A 20,546-nucleotide genomic window follows, 5' to 3' on the forward strand; every position below is an offset into this window, starting at 1 on the left:
GCAAATAATTTTGTTTCAGTTTGGGGAACTCTTTCTGGGTATGGTGCTTTCATTAGTGTAGTTTGTTTACACAGTGAAAATGAGGTGGAAAATATTGGTTTTTTCTTTTTATGTAGCTTTCAGTTGGAAATACCTTATTGCTTAGAGATAGCGAATCATTTTCCCTTCCTCTTCTCACTGTTAGGAAGCTATCTGGCTTGGTTCTGTGCAGTCCTGTGTTTCTCGCCAGCGTCTTTGCGAGTTTACATGTGCATCAGTATTGCTGTGTCTGTAAGAAGCTGTCTGCTCTGTTTCTTCCACCCCACTGGGTTATAACTGGTTTTCTAAAATATCCCTTAAATTATTTCTTTACATTTATGACATTGCCATACACTCCACGCTATCTTGGAGTTTTGTGTGAAAAGGTGTTGACACCACATCTCTTTATTTAATCCTAGCATGTTAAGTACACTGTAAAAGGAAAAATGGTCTAACCCAGTGCTATACATTATGAATATAATTATAGCGTTTGTGAAACTGACACAGGGAAATTGAAGAGTCAGCATGATGCTGTAATTATCAGCCCAGAGTCATAATCAGAATGCCCAGACAGAAATGGAAGCTTTCTGGTGAATAGACAGGAAGGCCTGTGAAGACAGAGAGATGTTTAGCCTCTCCGCACCACTAGATTGTTTTGTCTGTAGACAATTGTAGACAGTGACCAAGTAAATTCCATTTTCTGTCTTTTCTTTTCACTTTCCTTGTTTCTGTTCACAGCACCTAGTGAAGAAGGCTATCTGGATTGCACAACAAAGTTCCAATGACTCTACTTGGATTTCTAAAAAGTTACTCAATTATTGTTGAATGTTTCATGTCCAAGTATCTGTAAGTCTCCCTTCATCATGGAACTTGAGTGAATGTGCTATGGAGAATGGGATTAGCTTTTACAAAGTGGTAGAATTGGAAACAGAGAAAGGCCATGGTCAGGTGAATTATCATGCATATCCAGTACTCATTGTGTTGTACACTCAGATACACGTTTCTAATGTTCATCTTTTTTGTACATGTCAGTTTGGGCAGTACCACGTGCTGAGTAAAATTGCTATTGTCCTCCATGTAGTTTCGACATTCATGATGAGGGTTTCAAACTTAAGATCCTCCACTGGTGAAGAGAATCAATAACCCTTTTAATATGAGTCTCTAGGAGTTATTCCTTTTCTACAGATAAGGGGAGGACTGCATCTTCTGGCCTACATAGAATAACCCAGTAGTTTTCACATAAGGTCAGGTTATGGAGATAAGGGCAGCAGAAATCTACCAAGTCTTGATTCCCTGTTCATCTTTACCATATAATGAGGCTAACAAACCGATGACTCTGGTGAGGTTGTGTACCTTCTAAGAGAGAGCATACTACATGTGTTTTGACATATAATGCAGTTCAAGTATATCTGCATAAATTATAGATATTTTTGAAAGTGGGAACCTCATTTTCCTAATTCTTTTACAGCATATATTCCAAAATAATAGTTCTTTATATGACTCAGTTGGTATAATCACTAAAGCTTAATAAAGTTATGAAAGACTTTTGTGAAAGATATATATATATGTATTTCGAGTCAGATTTTTGATTTGCCATAAGTATTATTATTTCATTACCATATGTAAACATTTATTATATTTGAAATGTGAAAGTCATAAATAAAACCTTTAATTAAAACCTTTAATTTCTATCTTCCATTATTATTGCAGTATTCCAGTTCTGCAGCTTCCCTGAAAAATAACTATTGCTGGGTTGAAATTACAGATTCTGCATGTATCTGAATTCCATCTGTAGTCCCCCAAAACTCATCGGCTAAAGAAGAAGCAGTTTATTGCCTCTATTTTAAATTCATGTATTTTACACATGTACACACCCACACACAGACACACACATACCACACATACAAACACTGACAAAGTCCTAAATACACAAACAAATGACTACAAAATGTGTTATATGAATGGGAATCCAATTTTCCTGTATTATCCGCTTGTATTAAAACTTATGAGACATATTTTACCTTGCATATATTTTGGAAACGTGTATGATTAGTTAAGTGATATTTTTGGACCCCAACTTAGCCGAGATAGTTTTCTATTCATATGAATATGTGTATGTGTGCCTGTGTTTTAAAACAGAAATTTGGTTTCGTTCTCCTGTTCAGAATAATTTCATTATACAAGATCTGTGTGATGTCTACAAGTGTTATAGTTATTTTGTTTATTAAGACAAAAAGGAATGACCCATAAGGAAACCTGAATACCAACTGCACCCAATATATGATTTATAATATTATCAATAAGTATGATCTACAAATTGGGTATTTTAAACTATATTTAGATGTCATTGATCATATGAAAGTGTTTTACTGATTGTATGTATGTATACATATCACACATTTTATTTTAAACTTTTTTTTTTAATTTGAGAAAAGCTTGCTTCACATGTCAATCCCAGCTCCCTGTCACTCTGGTCCTCACCTTCCTACCCAACCACCACCCCAATCCCAACTCCATTCTCTAGGGACTTTGAGGCCACTCATGGGAGATCTTCAAAGTCTGTCATTTTATCCCGGTGCAGTGGCTAAGTCCTCACCAATGTCATCAGGCGTAGAGAGAGCTTCCCTCCATGTGGTATGTGCTCCCAAAGTCCATTTTGATGCCAGGGATAAATAGGGATCTATTACCTGGGGCCCCAAAGAATACCGAGACCTCCTCACTGACACCCACATATGGGGGTTCAGGATCAGTCACATCCTGGCCTCTCAGGTATCTGTCTGGGTTCCATGAGTTACCCCTCATTCAGGTCAGTGGTTTTGTGAGTTTCACCAACCCGGTCTTCACCAGTTTGATCACTGTTCTTCCCTCTCTGCCACTGGTTTCTAGGAGTTCAGTTCAGTCACATGCTGGCCTCTCAGCTATCTGTCTTGGTTCCATGAGCTACACCTCATTCAGGTCAGTGGTTTTTGTGCATTTCACCAATCTGGTCTTGTCCAGTTTGATCATTGTTCCCGCTCTATCTGCCACTGGTTTCTAGGAGGTAATTTCAGCTGTAGGTGTCAGCCTTGGAGGACATCCTTCTCTGCCTTTTCCTGAGAAGCTATGTTGAAGACATAGACATGACATCTATTGGGTAATATTGTAATTTGAGTAACTTCGTGCCTTAATTTTTCATTAATATTTTATCAATATTTTCATGTATGAACCACCCTGAAATTTTTTTATGTTTCTGTGCATTAGCATGTTTTCTGGCCACAGTCTTAGATGCATATATTTTGTACAGGTCTTAATATTTCTGTAGACATGACATGTTGTTTTTTCTACCTATATGTAGTTGATATCTTTAGTGTCAGATGCACCTACTGTTCATGTTCTCCACTAACTTTCCTGAGCAAAGTTTCTAACAAATGTTCTGTGAAGTGGCTATATTTATCTGTTACTTACTTTTCATGTCAAATATACATTGATTTATTAACTTAAACTTTTTAAAGACTTTTAGTATCCATGCACACAGTGTCCTGCCAATGTGTATGTCATCATGTCAGAAGAGAGTACCAGATCTCATAGATGTTTGTGAGATACCATGAGCTTGTGTGCCATTGGACTCAGAATCTATGCAAGACCAGGCCATGCTCCAATATTCTGAACCATCTCCCCAGGCCAGATGTGTTAATTTTGCAGTAGAAAATTAGTGACCTTTTTAGGATTCTAGGCATTACCTTCCATTGAAATTAATGAAATTCCATTTTCGTGTATGACCTGAGTTTTTTTGAGTACTTTCTTCTACTTAGATTAATCTTTCTTCACAAATACCATGTTTTCATACATTTTCACAGTGAGTTTCAGTCATCTTCATTTCAAATGCTTCACCAAATCCTATTCTTCTGCCAAAATCTTACTTTCTAAATCTCCTTATTATGTGTTTTATATTTCCAGTGACTGATGAAAGCAGAGGCAGATACCCACAGACAAACACTGAATTGAACTCCATGAATCCAGTGTCAGAAAAGAAGAACTGATGGGCAAAGAGTTAAGACTGGGCTGGTTTAATGCACAGAAACAGTTGACCTGAACAAGAGGGAGCTCTTCGACCCCAGATTCTATGGAAATCATTGACCTGACCCTGACTCCCTGAAGGTGGGTGGCAGTGAGGAGGCCTACGTAATCTATGGTGTCTTGGGTAGTAATAATCCCGGGTGTACAAATAGACTTTGAGTACCCATGCCACAATGAGGGATGATCTCTCAGCCAGAACTACTTAGGGAGGGCCTAAGCCCTGCCCTGGATGAAAAGGCAGTCACTGGAGATCCACCATGGAGTGCCTCATCCTCCCTGGGGATCAGAGTGGATATAGGAGGGGAAGGAGAGGGAGCTGGGATTGACACACACACACAAACACACAAACACACGCACTCACACAGAGAGAGAGAGAGAGAGAGAGATCATATACATGCACAAATACCTATACACAAAGAAGAGAATCATCAGTGTTAGCACAGTATTGATAGTAGGGTTGTGTAGAGATTTTAGGTTAATGCATCTAGAATGTTTTTATACAAACACACAATATTTATGTAGTTATATGTTTATATTGTATAAAATATTTATAAGCATGTAGGATACCAAAGAATCAATAGAAGGGTTTGTCCTCTGGCTGTCTCCATGAAGTTGTGTGTGCCAACCCCACATTAAAACTGCTTGTGCATACATACACCGATACAAACACACAAAAGCACACACATGCACACACACACAGAGTGTAAGAAAGACTTAGAGATAATCAGTAATATATACATAATTTTAACATTGCTTTTCTATAACGCATCCTAACTCATTTATATAACATCATGTCATTTTAGGACTCTCCATTGTCACTGTGTATATTGGTAAACTGTATCTTGAGACATCATTTATTACTGTAATTCAGGCAGATTTTTGTAAGGAACACTTTGATCTACATAAAGTTCTAAACAGGAAGATGGCTCAGGCATACAATCAAAGCACTTGGGGAAACTAACACAGGCAGGTTGCACATTGTCATCAGACATCAGAATATCCCAGAATAAAATGGAAGTTTCTTAGTAATCATCTGATTGTAGGTTCAAGCACCATGATGCATGCTCAGCCTCCAGGTACCCCTGGGTGATTTTGTTTGTTGTTAAATGTAGCAGCATCCCACATCAAATAACATTTTAACCAGACATTTTCTTTCAGTTTTCCTGCTTCTCCTGCAACAGACAGAAGTCCCTTCACAAAGAGCTTTCCTTCCAGGCTCCCAGATGTTGTTCAGGTCTCAGCTGGGTCCAGTCTCTATGTCCTGAAAATACACTTGTCTGCAGTGTTCTCTAAAGTTTGCATTAATCCCAAGACTGCAACTTTGTACCTCAAATTTCTAGACATTTTTTTCTTCAGTTAATTATCTGCAACCAGTCTTGCTCATTTGATTCCCTTATTGCCTAGGTTCTTAAGAAATTTTATTTTCTCCACTGTCATGTGTCAGGGAAGGAGTTTATAGAATCACCAATCACCCATACATCAGAGGAACGTTATCTATTTTAAGAAAATCTATATCTGCATACTTTAGCAGGCATTGTTTTCATTAATGCTTCATAGATTAATTTTAAGAATATGATCTTTGTATAAATGTACAATTATACCTATATTTTAGTGTATGAGTTGTATTATTTTTTAAGAATAGTTTAGCAAACAATATTGCAATGAAATTGCATCATTTTATTGATTCCCATCTTCTTTCCTATTCCTCACATTTATCCCTCCTTGTTCACTTGTCTATTTATGGTCTCCTTTACATTGTTCATTCTTACAATAATACATAATCTCTCTTTCTTACAGGAAAACACACATTGATAAATACATTCTACAAAAGTAAATAATATGTGTTGGGTAAGTGAGAAATCCAATTGAATGTATTATTCCTTTATGACAATTTTTAAAGAAAATTTAATCATATTTTTATTTAACTTTTTTCACATGACACTCTCAGTTCCCTTTCCCTCCCATCCTCCCTAAACACTCTGTTTCCCTACAACTCACCCGCTCTTGCTACCCCTACTCCTCCACAGGGAGGGCAAGGGCTTCCACGAGGGATTTTCAGATTCTGTCACATCATCCCTGAAAGGGCCTAGGTTCTCCCCCATGAGTCCAGTCTGAGAGAGCATCCATCCACGTGGTATGGGATCCCAGAGTCCATCTGTATGCCTTATATAAGCACTGCTCTATTCTCCAAGGTCTCACAGTTTGCCAAGACCTCATTTCTGTCACTCAGTTTTGGGGAGGGATGTCTGTAGCTGTCCCATGCTGGCCCCTTAGTCATCAGTCTGCGGTCCATGTGTTCCCCCTTGTTTAGGTCAGCTACCTCTGTGGGTTTCACAAGCCTGATATTGATTCATTTACTCATCACTTATTTTTGCAACTGGGTTCTAGGGTTTCAATTATGGTCACAGCTGTGTGTGTCTGCCTCTGCATTCATCAGCCACTGGATGAAAGTTCTAGGATGTCATATAAGGTAGTCATCATCCTCGTTATCATGGGAGGGCATTTAAGTTAGCGTTAATGCGAGTTGGTATCATTCTTGTAGATCTGTGAAGATTCCACTATTGCCAGGTCTCTCCTCCAGCTTATAATGGCTTCCTGTTTTTTGGTATCTCCCATCCCTTTGTTCTCTATTCTTACCCTGGCTCAACCTTCCTGCTCTCCCATGTTCTCCCCTCCCTTACTCTTTTCTTCCTCTCTTTTTCCCATCTCCTTCTACCCTCCCGTGACATTTGCAGGCAAATATATGGCACTAGAAGAAACCATCCTGAATGAGGTAATCCAGTCACAAAAAGACAAGCATGGTATGTCCTCACTCCTATATGGATTTTAGACATGGAGTGGGGCATTGTCAGCCTACAATCCCATCGCCAGAGAGTCTGGGGTGTAGGGAGTTCTCTAAGAGAGATATGCATGGTAACCCGGAGATGGGTTATGGGTTGAGATCTCCTAATTGGTTTAGGGGGAGGAGAAACTTTTTTACATCTTATATCTTTTTGAAATTAGTAAGGATAGTTAAGTGATTATGAGTAAATGATATTTTCTAAAAATATTTTATTTTATTTTTATTTTTTTACTATCATTTTTTATTTTAATTTTAAATAGCTTGTTTTAAATGTCAATCCCAGTTCCCTCTCCCTACCCTCCTCCTGCACACCCCTTCCCCCCCAAGCCTCCCACCCTATTGCCAATTCCTTCCACACAGGGGATATCTAGAGTCTGTCACTTCACTCCGGGTAGGGTCCAGGCATTCCCCTAAGAGTCCAGGCTAAGAGAGCATCCCTCTTTGTGCTATGGGCACACAATGACTGTTTGTATTCCAGGGATAGACACTGATCCACTGCTCCAGGCCCCATAGGTTGCCCACTCACATTTGGGGGAGTCCAGAGCAGTCTCATGTTAGCCTCCCCGCTGTCAGTCTGGGGTCCAAGAGCTCTCCCCTGTTCAGATCAGCTGTCTCTGCTGGTTTTGCCAGCCCATTCTTTGCCAATTTGCTCATCACTCCTCTCTCTCTGCCACTGGGTTCCTTGGGTTCAGTTCAGTGTTTAACTGTGTGTTTGCCTCTGCTTCCATCAGCCACTGGATGAAGGCTCCCGGATGGTTATAGACATCAAGTTCATTATCAGGAATGGGCATTCGAGGTGGTCTCTCCACTATTACTTAGCTTGTCAATTGGTGTTATCCCTTTAGATCACTAGAGGTCACTCTGGTGCCTGATCCATCTTCTAACCTATGATTCCCTCTTCCCCCTATTCTACCCCCACCCACTCAACTTCCTGTTTCCCCATGAACTACTCTCTCTTTCTCTTCTCCCCCTCTCTTCTTCCCAGCTCCCACTCCCCCTTACCCCTCACTGCGTTCCCCATCCATTCAGAGGATCTTGTCTCAATCCTCTTCTCTTGGGTACTATGCATATGTGCATATCTTTTATGTTCTTTCCTGTTTCCCAGACTCTCTAGAAACCATATATGAGTGAGTACATACCATATTTGTCTTTTTGCGACTGGGTTACCTCACTCAGGATGGCTTCCTCCAGTGCCATCCATTTACCTGTGATTTTAAGATTCCATTGTTTTTTTCTGCTGAGTAATATTCCATTGTGTAAATGTACCACATTTTCTCCACCCATTCTTCAGGTGAGGGGCATCTAGGTTGCTTCCAGGTTCTGGCTATTACAAATAATGCTGCTATGAACATAGTGGAACAGATGCCCTTGTATGAATTTGCCTCATTCGGATATATGCCCAAGAGTGCAATTGCTGGGTCTTGCGGTAGATTAATTCCAATTTTCCTGAGGAATCTCCACACTGATTTCCAAAGAGGCTGTACGAGTTGGCACTCCCACAAGCAGTGGAGTAGAGTTCACCTCTCTCCACATTCTCTCCAGCATAAATTGTCTTCAGTGTTTTTGATTTTAGCCATTCTGACAGGAGTAAGATGGTATCTCAGAGTTGTTTTGATTTGCATTTCCCTGATGGCTAATGATGTTGAGCACTTTCTTAAGTGTCTCGTGGCCATTTTAGCCTCCTCTGTTGAGAATTCTCTATTTAGATCTGTACCCCACCTTTTAATTGGATCCTTTGGTGTTTTGGAGACTTGTTTCTTGAGTTCTTTGTAAATTTTGGAGATTAGCCCTCTGTCAGATGTGGGGTTAGTGAATATTTTTCCCATTCTGTGGACTGCCTTTTTGTCTTGTTGACTGTTTCTTTTGCCTTACAGAAGCTTTTTAGTTTCAGGAGGTCCCATTTGTTAATCGTCGATCTCAGGGTTTGCGCCACTGGTGTTATGTTTAGGAAGTGGTCTCCTGTACCAACTCGTTGAAGAGTATCTACCACTTTCTCTTCTAAAAGTTTCAGTGTGGCTGTGTTTATGTTGAGATCTTTGATCCATTTGGACTTAAGTTTTGTACAAGGTGATAAACATGAATCTATCTGCAGTCTTCTGCCTACCAGTACCCAGTTATGCCAGCACCACTTGTTGAAGATTCTTTCCTTTTTTCCATTGTACAGTTTTAGCTTCTTTGGCAAAAATCAAGTGTTCATAGGTGTGTGGGTTAAAATTAGGGCTTTAAATTCGGTTCCATTGGTCTACTTGCCTATTTTTGTGCCAATACCAAGCTGTGTTCAGGACTATAGCTCTATAATGGAGCTTGAAGTCAGGTATGGTGAAGCCTCCTGAAGTTCCTTTATTGTATAGGGTTGTTTTGGCTATCCTGGGCCTTTTGCTTCTCCATATAAAGTTGATTAATGTTCTTTCCAGGTCCTTGAAGAATTGTGATGGAATTTTGATAGGGATTGCATTGAATCTGTAGACTGCTTTTGGCAAGATTGCCATTTTTATTATGTTGATCCTACCAATCCAAGAGCATGGGAGATCTTTCCATTTTCTGGTATCTTCACTGTGCTTGTCTGCCTGTGTTCCAACATTTCGCAGGCTGGCCATGAAGTCCTAGTCTTGATGAAACCTCCCTTTCCCAACTCTTACCAGCATCTCTCATTGCCTACATACCATCATTGATAGGCCTTTCCTCTAATTAGCACAGCTTTCCTTTAAGCCTGCCTCCATAAGTATGTGGTAATTTTTCCTCTTGACACTTAAAACAGTACATTTTCCTCAAGGAGATTTTCGTATTGTTGAACAGAAGCTTGGAATTTCCAATATTTGAAACTTATGTTCCCTTCCTAATACATGCTGCTTACTTTTCTTCCTTAATATTGGGATGCAAATGAACAAAATGTTTAATTTTTTTAAAATTTATTTTATCATTTTATCGTTTCCCCACTTTCAAATTCCTCTCATTTAACCCTGCTTTTTCACTTGTCAATTTATGATCTCTGTCTCTCGTTCTCTCTCTCTCTGTTTCATTCTCTCTTTCTCTCACACACAGACACACAGAGAAAGAGAGAGAGAGAGAGAGAGAGAGAGAGAGAGAGAGAGAAATGCACTGTGAAATACATAATACAAAATTAAAGAATATGCGCTGGATAAGAGAATAATCCAAATTTACTGTATTATTCATTTGTGAAAATCTTTTTTACCTCCCAGTGGTTTTAGATAGTATGGATATCCCCTATGTGGAAGTTAGTGGTGATAGGGTGGGAGGTTGTGGGCGGTGGTGTGGTGGTGCGGGAGCAGGGGAGGGAAAGGGAACTGGGATTGACATGTGAAGCAAGCTATGTAAAATTACAGTAATTAAAAAAAAAGAAAAAATGATATTAAGTAGAAGTCTTCAAACCGATATGTGTGCTTGTGAACTGACATTCATCCATAACCCCTGAAGTGAAAATACAGTCATTTGCATTGGAAGCAAGGTAGTTCCTGTCCATGTTGCTGTTGACATGTTCTTATGCTGTTGCACTGAATGGTGGTGACTTTGATGATGCCAGGAAGGTAAAGGCTCCGTTGGCCCAACAAAACCAAGGCCACAGAAAACAAGCAGAGTGGATGTTTGTATTTTATATCTGATGAGATAGCAAACAAAAGGAAGATAAGCCTCTTCCTTCCCAATGTTGGAATAGTGGACAGTATTTTCTTTGTGATTCAGGTAACAGTGTATATTTATTTAATGTGCCATCTTCTTTTTTATTAATTTTCATTTTTCAATTTAAATTTAAGCTAAAAACAAGGTTGCCTCAAATGTCAATCCCAGGTCCATCGTCCTTTCCTGCCTCTCCTCCCATGCCCTACCAATAACCCTCCAATATCCCCTCAATTCCCCAGGGAGGGAGAGGCCCTCCATGGGGGTGTACATAATCTGTCATTTCATCCAGTGCAGGGCCTAGACCCTCCCTCAAGAGTCCTGGTTTAGAGTGCATCTCTCATCGATGAATGGGCATCCAAAGTCCATCTGTATGCCTGGGATAATTACTAATCTTCTACCCAAGGCCCAAGTCCTAGGACTCCTCACTGAGGCCCACATTCAGGAGGTCTTGATCAGTCACATGCTGGATTCCCACCCATCAGTCAAGAGCTAACCCTTGCCAGATTATCTGTTTCTGGGGGTTAAACCAGCTCAGTATTAACCCCTTTGCTCATCAATGCTCCCTCTCTGTCACTGGGTTCCTAGATTTCAGCTTAATGTTTAGTTTGGCAGTCTGCTTCTCCTTCCATCCGTTTATGACAATTATTGAAAAAATGTTTCAACCTCGTATATCATTTGGCATTTTAAAGAAGAATAATGATTATTAGTATATGGTATTTTTAGCGATTTATTTTTTCTTTTGAATGATTCATTCATCTCAATTTTTTGTATTCATAAGAGAGGGTGTATGTTTGTGTGCAGTAAGTTTGAAAAAAAGAAGTAGGTGTGGAATGCTTCTATCTTGCTGTTTTCTTTCTGCATAATGTCAATGACATTTAATTTTTCTTGGTTCTGTAAAAATGTTATAATAATTATTTATGATGAAACAGTAAAACACATGGAGATTAATTGACCCACTCTGCATAATCCCTATATTACTTGTGAATAATGAATTCATCAAAATATTAAATCTACTTATGTAAGAATTTGAGACTCTAACTTATGTAGATATTACTAACTATATGAAATTGACATTTTGATTACATTTATATTTTTTACAGTTTCTCACTCCTTAATTCCTAAAATTTCCACTCTTATTTCAGGATCCTGATGTAGGGGTCACAAGCCTGCTCATGGTAATCTCAGACTAAAGCACAGAAGAAATGCTTCTCCCCAACCGCTGAGAAGGCTTCATTGTAGACATGCTCACCATACCTAACTTGTGTTAGTATAAATCTTGTTTTTTTGTAAGTTTTATTTTCTAGGATTATAGTTTCAAGCAACATTCCATTATGTTTTCATGTATTAACATGTTGGCTAACCATATTTGTGTTTGTCTTACTATTTCTGTAGAAATCATATGATATTCTTTTCAACTAGACATGCTTTATATTTCTTGCCATAGAATAACATACTGCTCATTTACTACCTCATTTGCCCTGAGGGCAATGTCTGGTAAATATTATTTGATTTGGTATCCACTAATACTTTTCCTTTATGACTCTTGGTAAAGTACAGAAGCTTTTAGGATCCTTCATATATCTTTCTTTTAAATTGATAAAATTCCAGTTTTGTATATGATTGATATGTTGACTATTTTCTTCTTCTTGGATTCATCTTTCTTCATACATATGTTTTCATACATTTATATAAGTTTTGGTAATTTTGATTCCAGTTCTCATTATTCTTTTCTTCTGTTGAAGCTGTACTTTCTAAGACCCTTTGCCATATTATTTTCGTTATTATAAAATTATGAGATTTTAATGGGCATGTATATAATATCCACATAACTATGTCTCAAAATTTTACTCTGCATTCTTCAGTTCTCTTTCAAATTCCTTAAACCCTCATTAATTGTTGTTTTTACATACACACACATCCAGATACATATATATTAATATGTAAATATAATTTACTGAATATATCTATTGTTCTTACCTCTACAATATTCTGTGGATATGATGACAAAAATTTTGGTTGTTTACAAACACCACGCCACCCACACACTTAATTTTTCATTTTGTAGCACCTGTTTTTTATTTTATGAATTTTTATTTAACCATAACCGAATGACTTCATGACATGTAGTTTTTCCTAAGTTTTGAAATACAACTGACATTTCAAGTTCTCAATCTTTTCTTTTTTTATGTGTATATTGTGTTAATGTTAGCTTTCTCATGGAAGTTCCTTACCAACATCGGATCATCTTATGTATATAAGTCTCTCTTATGGGTTCATGAAAAAAATACTGTTCAGTCAAATGAGGCAGGAAGATAGGCAGGACTAGCAGATGAGGAGAAATATGGAATAGTAGACAGGAGCCCACCAGAGTCACCATGCTGCTGAATGAATAACAACATGCCAGGCCGTTTCCTTGTAAGCCACAGCCTCTTATTAATTAATACATACCTTTATTGAAATGGGTTAATAATTAAGACAGAATTAGCAATCAGGTAACAGTTATCAAAATTATCATATAATCTGTGTTTTTATTTGGGGCAGAGCAATGCAGTGGGTGTTGGTGAGATAAGAAATCTTTCATGTACACTTTATAATGTTTAAATCAGTTTTTGAATAGAGAAAATACTAATACATCTTCACTATGGATGTTATATTTTAAATTTCTGAATATCTTTGAAAATTATTGACTTCTTAAAAACCGAGTTGCAACATTTTATATATAAATGCATGATAATAATAAATTTAAATATATTTTAGCATTAAGAATACTCACATTCATTTGTCCCTGTGTTGTGCCTTAATTTTTTTCTTTTGTCTCTGACATAGATTCTGACCATTCTGCTTAGTGTGACACCTCAAACAGTTTACGCATGCTTACTCTCTGCATCCAAAGAAGCTGACATTGGAGGAGACCATTTCCCTGATTTGATGGTATTGTAAAACCACTTGTTTTGTATTGTAATTGTTCATGTAAATAATTAGATTATATCATGTATTTTGTTACATGTTACAATTTGGAATTTTCACATTGTTAGACCTAAATAAATTTTGTATTACTGAATGCTTTCCTCAACACAAAGTTATTCCCTTTCACAAAACCTCTAAAAATCATGTTTGCATTTGGCATCAGACATCTAAAACCAGAAATGTGTAGTATCTATTTTCCATTGTTTATATGAACCCTTCCAGGAAATGTGAAACAGAGGAGAAGGGTGAAGATTCTTGATTATTACTGTCCCTTAAAGATCTGCACATGTGCTACTTCCATATATATTACATCACATTTTATATGCTGGAGGGTTTTGTTTTAATTGTTAAGTACACTTTTCTCCAGTTTATTGTCAGTGGGCATCCAGATTTATAATTTTCTTCCCTTTCACAGTTTTAACTAGTTTATTGTCAAATAGTCCCCAAGAAGGATTTTGAAATTAAGTATTACACAAACTTTTTAAAATTATTACCAGTGTTCTCAAGGGAAAATTTTCGGCATAGTCAGAAAATGAAACCGAGCCACAAAAAGATGATCTTGGAAGGAGATACAGAATAGATGAACCTTCACTACTCTCCCAGGACTTGGGCATGAAATATGTTTTCTCTTGTGGGATGAAGAGTAAGACAGGTATGTATTTGAGCCAGGAAGATCTTATTTTCTAGAAAAAAAGATGATTATACATCTTGAATTAGGTACAATTTGCTCTTCTGGAAATGGGCGAAATGATGACTCTTGAGGACAAGTGGCAGAATTACTGGAAATCTTGGAGTTTCCTATGTGAATTCCTAGGACTGTCAGCAATGTTTGTTTACACTTACAGAGTCATGTCTAAATGAAGTTCAAAAATAGGATCATAGATAACTATGAAATTCATTTTGTCTCTACCACCTTGATTATCTAAGAAACTTACATATCACTATAATATTATTTAAATTGTATTTTAGTTAGTGGAATCTCCTTATTTACTAAGGTTCTGTACATATTTTGTCGTTATGTTGATTCTCACCCAGTGTTATATTGTTAATTTTCAATAAGTTACACGTGTAGATTCTCAAGACAGTGATGTATCCTTAGTTTTCAAGAAGTTACGCTTACAAATTGTCACAGTGCTATATCATTAGTTTTCAATATGTTACATGTGTAGTTTCTCAGACAGTGTTGTGTCCTTTATTTTCTTTTTCTTTTTTCTTTTTGGTTTTTATGAGACAGGGTTTCTCTGTATTGTTTCAGAGGCTATCAGTCCAATATATAAACAGAATCTCATGAATCCCATTGGTATTCCTGGGTAAATAATAATCTTTAGGTATAAGGAAAGAGTTTCATATGAAGTTAAGAACCATAATGGATTATTAATGTAGTGACAATTTCATCTAAGTTATATGGGGTCATCACTCAAATGACCTTTACTTTTTTACTTTATGAGACATGATGATTTTCTGGTTTGGCAAGTCTTGGATCCCAACAGGTAGCTTTTAGTTTGGACAAGCTATAAGAGCCACTAATTTATATTTTGTTTCCTCTTTTATTGAATTTAGAAACAAACTTGTTCCGCATGTCAATCACAGCTCCCTCTCCTTCCCCGCCTTCCCCCATCAGGCCCCTAACCCCCCACCCAATCTGCATTCTGATACTCAGGGAGGGTGAGGTCCTTGATTGAGGATCTCCAGAGTTTGTCATTTCATCAAGGGCAGTGCCTAGCCACTTGTTTATCTTTAATGATACATAGCTAAGCTGGAAACTACATCTGTTTTGAGGATTTACGTGTCACTCCTTGTAATCAACCAGGTCCAATGGTAATATACTGTACTCCCTTGATACTCTCTTGGACTCCACTTGCAAAACAACTCAAAATTGGTTTCTTCTGTGTATATCTGTAGGTATTTTGCGATTACATATATTCTCTTGGTGGGTGTATCATCTCTCCAAGCATTTTAATTTCAGTTAAATACATTCACATATATTTAATAGTATCATATCTTTTGGGGGTAAAATAATAATTTCATTGTTATTTTTTTCATGGAAAGAGACTAGTAAAGTGAAGATAAAGTGTGCAAATTATCTTTATGGTTTGTCTTTGTAAGAGAGTAGGATAGCTCATGGTAGAGTATGGCCAACAGAGAGTGTGGTGTGGTATAGTGCTAAGATGAGGTCACCTGGACAATGGCAATGACTTGAGAAATCTCTGGTCAACAGTCTCTTTTTCCTTGGTGGCAGGTATATGTGACAGCTGTATGACTGATTTCTCCCTGGGAATGCCACATCGGTGACAGAAGTATTTTTAAGTAGCTGCAGAGCAAACATGGATCCTTCTGTGTTTACAGAGAAATGTGATTTATGATGACTTTCAGCTCTGAGAGATACAATTGTTGTAGGTAAGAACTGTATCAAAAAGCAGTGTTTGTTCACACTTACATAGTCATGTCTGAATGAAGTTCAAAAATAAGATGATAGATAACTGTGAAATTCTCTTTCTCTCTGCCACCTTGATTATCTAAGAAACTTACATATCACTACAATACTATTTAAATTGGATTTTAATTAGTGGAATATCTTTACACATGTATATAAAATTCCTTTTATCAGAGACGATAATTTGATGCTAATTTTAGGTAGATTAATTCCCATTTTCCTGAGGAATCTCCATACTGATTTCCCAAGTGGCTGTACAAGTTGGCACTCCCGCCAGCAGTGGAGGAGTGTTCCCCTCTCTCCACATCCTCTCCAGCATAAATTGTCTTCGGTGTTTTTGATTTTAGCCATTCTGACAGGAGTAAGATGGTATCTCAGAGTTGTTTTGATTTGCATTTCCTTGATGGCTAAGGATGTTGAGCACTTTCTTAAGTGTCTCTTGGCCATTTTAGCCTCCTCTACTGAGAATTCTCTATTTAGTTATGTACGCCACCTTTTAATTGGATCCTTTGGTGTTTTGGAGACTTGCTTCTTGAGTTCTTTGTAAATTTTGAATTATTGTTATGGTATCCTTCTACGGGAAAATGAAGCTACTTTTTGATGGTGAGTGCTACACTCATCTGTGGGTAAAAGAATAAATATTTTAAATGCATATAGAAAATTTACTGTTTTAAGAACTTCTGTCAGTAGGTTCTCTTTGAATACCTGTTTTCTCAGTGTCTATGGATAGTTGGCCAGATTTACAGTGTTTCGCATAATTTTCCCCTTGACAATTATATACATCTACTCCATTGACTAGAGATACCACAAACGATTCATATTTGGATTTGAAATGCCAGGACTCTGATAACCAGAAAGGGCTAAGTTTTAGGAAAAGATGATGCTTGGGGAAAGTTAGGAAAATCATGAATTTTACAATGTTCTCCAGTAATTTTCCCAGCAGTGGATGCCTTTAGATTGTATGGTCGTAAGGAGTAGCCCAAATATAAGCTGAATGGAATACAATACTCTCTCAACTGCATTAATACTGTAAGAAATTCTATAATCAATCTTTTTGAAATTATAGTAAGTGTGATTATTTGCAGAGAAGCTTGGATCACACATGATATAGAATGCAGTAAAGATTCCTATGTGATGCTCATCTTCCACTACATCTCAGTGGCTCAAGTGGAACAACAGAGACACTTTCCTGCTTTTCAGTACTTCACAAATATAAATTGAATCTTCAGGTAGAACTTAGTGATATGGTTGAAGAATTCTGGAGATTTACATTGAATGGCTACCCTTATGCCTGGCTCCAGCCAAGATGGGAAGGTCTGTGGCACTCCCCAGGCAATCCCCAGGCACTCTGCCTTTATTTTTTATTAATATGTTCTTATATTTATGACCCAGTTAAGATTTTTTGTATCTATGTATTAGCATGTTTTCTGAGCATAGATTTAAATCTATACTTTTTGTACAGTTCTTAATATTTTTGTAGGTATGACATGGTTTTTTTCTACCTATATTTAGCTTATATCTCTAGCCAAAGTAATACCTGTTGTTCATAGTCCGCACCAATTTCCTTGAGCATGGTGTCCAATAAATGGTCTGTGAAGTGGCATCTAATTTTATCTGTTGAATTCTTTTCTATGTAGATTACAAAGTGATTTATTAACTTTATTTTTATAGATTTTCATTTTTCATATACATGGTGTTCTGCCAATGTGTATGTAAATTTAGAAGAGGGTATGAGATCTCATTATAAATGGTTATGAGGTACCTTGTGGTTGCAAGCCATTGGATTCAATATCTATGGAAGAGCAGGCAGTGCTTCGAAATTCTGAGTCATCTCCCCAGGCCATATTTGTTACTTATTATATGGAAAATTATTGATCCTTTTAGGATTCTAGTTATTACCTTCCATTTAAATTAATGAAATTCCATTTGCATGCATGACTTGAATTTTTCAGTATTTTCTTATTATGGAATTAATCTTTCCTCATAAATACCATGTTTTCATACATTTATACATGGAGTTTTAGTCATCTTCATTGCAACTCTTCACCAAATCCTATTATTCCGCCTAAATCATTCTTGTTAAGTCTGCTTATTTTATGAAATTGAGAACTTTCTTCAAGACTACACAATTCCCCATATCTGACTCTCCAAATCTTCCTGTGTACTCCTCATTTCAATATCAAATTCATGACCATTTTTTCAGTGTCTTCGGTATACACACACACACACAAATACACTCAAACACACACACACACACACACAGAGAGAGAGAGAGAGAGAGACTGATAGAAGATGTCTAATATATACATATGATTTCACAGCTATTTTTCTAACACACGTTAAGTTATTTAGTTACCATCATCACACTTTAGGACTCTCCATTCTCACTGGATATATTGGAAAACTGGAGCTTGAAATCACCATTTCTACTGTAATGCAAGCAGATCTTGTGATATACATGAATTTCTAATCAGAGAGATGGCTCATGCATGTAATCATAGCACTGGGGAAAACTGAAAAATTCAGGGTGCTAATGGTCATCAGACATCAGAATGGCCCAAAACAGAATGGAAGCTTCTGGGTAATCATCAGATTGTAGATTCAAGTTCCAGAGTGCATGCTCATGCTCCAGATACTACTGGGTGATTCTTTCTGTTGTTAAATGAAGCAGGATCCCACATTAAATAACATTTTAGACAGACATTTTCTTTCTATTTTCCTGCTTCACCTGCAGCAGACTGGGAGGGGGAGAGATAGATGAGACAGCAGCTTTGATAGAAATCTAGGTAGTTATTGCAGAGTTTGGATTTCCACAACTAGGTTTAGGATCTCTCTCTCTTGAATGGCACAAATCAATTCAATATCATATTGTACACAGCCATAAGAGGCAACCACAACTTATATAATTTCCTTCACACAGGGCTTTTGCAGCCACATTCCTAAATGGAGTCCAGATCTCAGACCATCCCAGCTTCTGACTAAGTCATGAATATAATTTATATGCAGGATTTTCTAAAGTTTACATTAAACCCCAGCCTGTAACAATGAACCTCAAATTTTAATAAGATTATTCTTCAGTGAATTCTGTGAAAACCGGACTGCTGCTTTGATTCCCTTACTGTCTTGGTTCTTAGAATATTTTCTTTTCTACAGCATCATGTATCAGAGTAGGAATTTATGGAAACACAATCAGAGCAACCTTATCTCCATTTCAATGAAATTTATAGATACCTACCTTGAAGGTAATGTTTTTATTAATGCATCATATATTAATCCTAAGACAAATGACTTTTGTATAAATTTAAAATTATACCTCTATTTTGGTGTACGAGCTGTTTTATTTCATTTCAGTATATTTCAAAAATGGCATTGCAATGTAATTTTATCATTTTATAAGTTCCCCTCTTTCCAATGCCTCTCATTTATCCCTCCTTTTTCTCTTGTCAATTTATGATCGCTCTCTCTCTCTCTCTTGCTCTCTCTCTCTCTCTTTCATTCTCTTTCTCTCACACACACACAAAGAGAGAAACACAGAGAGAGAGAGGGAGAGAGAGATAGAAATGCACTGCTAAATACGTAATACAAAAGTAATGAATATGTGCTGGATAAGAGAATGATCCAAATTTATTGTATTATCCATTAACGAAAATCTTATTTTACTTCCCCAGGCACTGGAACACAGGCGCAGAAGTAGGGCCTGTTGTACCTGATGCCGTCGCAGGAATAGCTGCTTCCCAGGTCTCCCTGGCTCCTCTCATTAGTTTTTAAGAAGTTACATGTGTAGATTTTCAAGACAGTGATGTATCATTAGTTTTAAAGAATTTACACTTACAGATTTTCACAGTGTTGTATCATTAGTTTTCAATAAGTTACAAGGGTAGATTCTCAGACAGTGTTTTTTCATTAGTTTTCAATAAGTTACATGTGTAGATTCTCAGAGTGTTGTGTCGTTTGTTTTCCAGAAGTTATTAATGTAGTTTCCAACACAGTTATTTCATTAGTTTTCAAGAAATTATGCATTCAGTTTATAACTCAGTGTTGTATCATTAAAGTTACATAGATAGATTCTCACACCGTGCTGTATCGTTAGTTTTCAAGAAGTTACACACATAGATACTAACACAGTGTTGTGTGGTTTGTGTTTAAGAAGTTACACATGTAGATTATATCAGAGTGTTGTTTCGTTAGTTTTCAAGATGTTACACATGTAGTTTCTCAAACAGTGCTGTGTTGTTAATTTTTATATGTTACACGTGGAGATTCTCACAATGTGTTTTATGGTTAGTTTTCAAGAACTTACATGTATAGATTCTCACTCAGTGTTGGATCGTTAGTTTTCAAGAAGTTACACGTGTGGATTCTCACACAGTGTTGCATGTTAGATTTCAAGAAGTTACGTATATAGATTCTCACACAGTGCTGTATTGTTAGTTTTCAATAATTTGCGAATAAAGATTCTCACACACTGTGGTATCATTTGTTTTCAAGATGTGACTCACGTAGTTTCCCACAAAGTGTTGTTTCCTTTGTTTTCAATAAATTATATGTATAGAAGTACAGGAAGATATTTATCGATAGTTTTCAAAAAGTTAC

The 20,546-nt window shown here is 37.0% G+C and overlaps 1 long non-coding RNA gene across 1 annotated transcript; it reads left to right on the forward strand.

The window, feature by feature from the left end:
• The first annotated feature begins 5,852 nt into the window (after positions 1 to 5,852).
• LOC121134791 lies at positions 5,853 to 19,676 on the forward strand. Its single transcript, XR_005872017.1, has 6 exons — positions 5,853 to 5,922; positions 11,695 to 11,815; positions 13,379 to 13,483; positions 14,017 to 14,171; positions 15,759 to 15,916; positions 19,107 to 19,676. It is a non-coding gene; the product is annotated as an uncharacterized LOC121134791 (long non-coding RNA).
• The last annotated feature ends 870 nt before the right edge of the window (positions 19,677 to 20,546 follow it).

The sequence above is a fragment of the Mesocricetus auratus genome, unplaced genomic scaffold, assembly GCF_017639785.1.
Source record: "Mesocricetus auratus isolate SY011 unplaced genomic scaffold, BCM_Maur_2.0 Super-Scaffold_100030, whole genome shotgun sequence".
Taxonomy (NCBI): domain Eukaryota; kingdom Metazoa; phylum Chordata; class Mammalia; order Rodentia; family Cricetidae; genus Mesocricetus; species Mesocricetus auratus.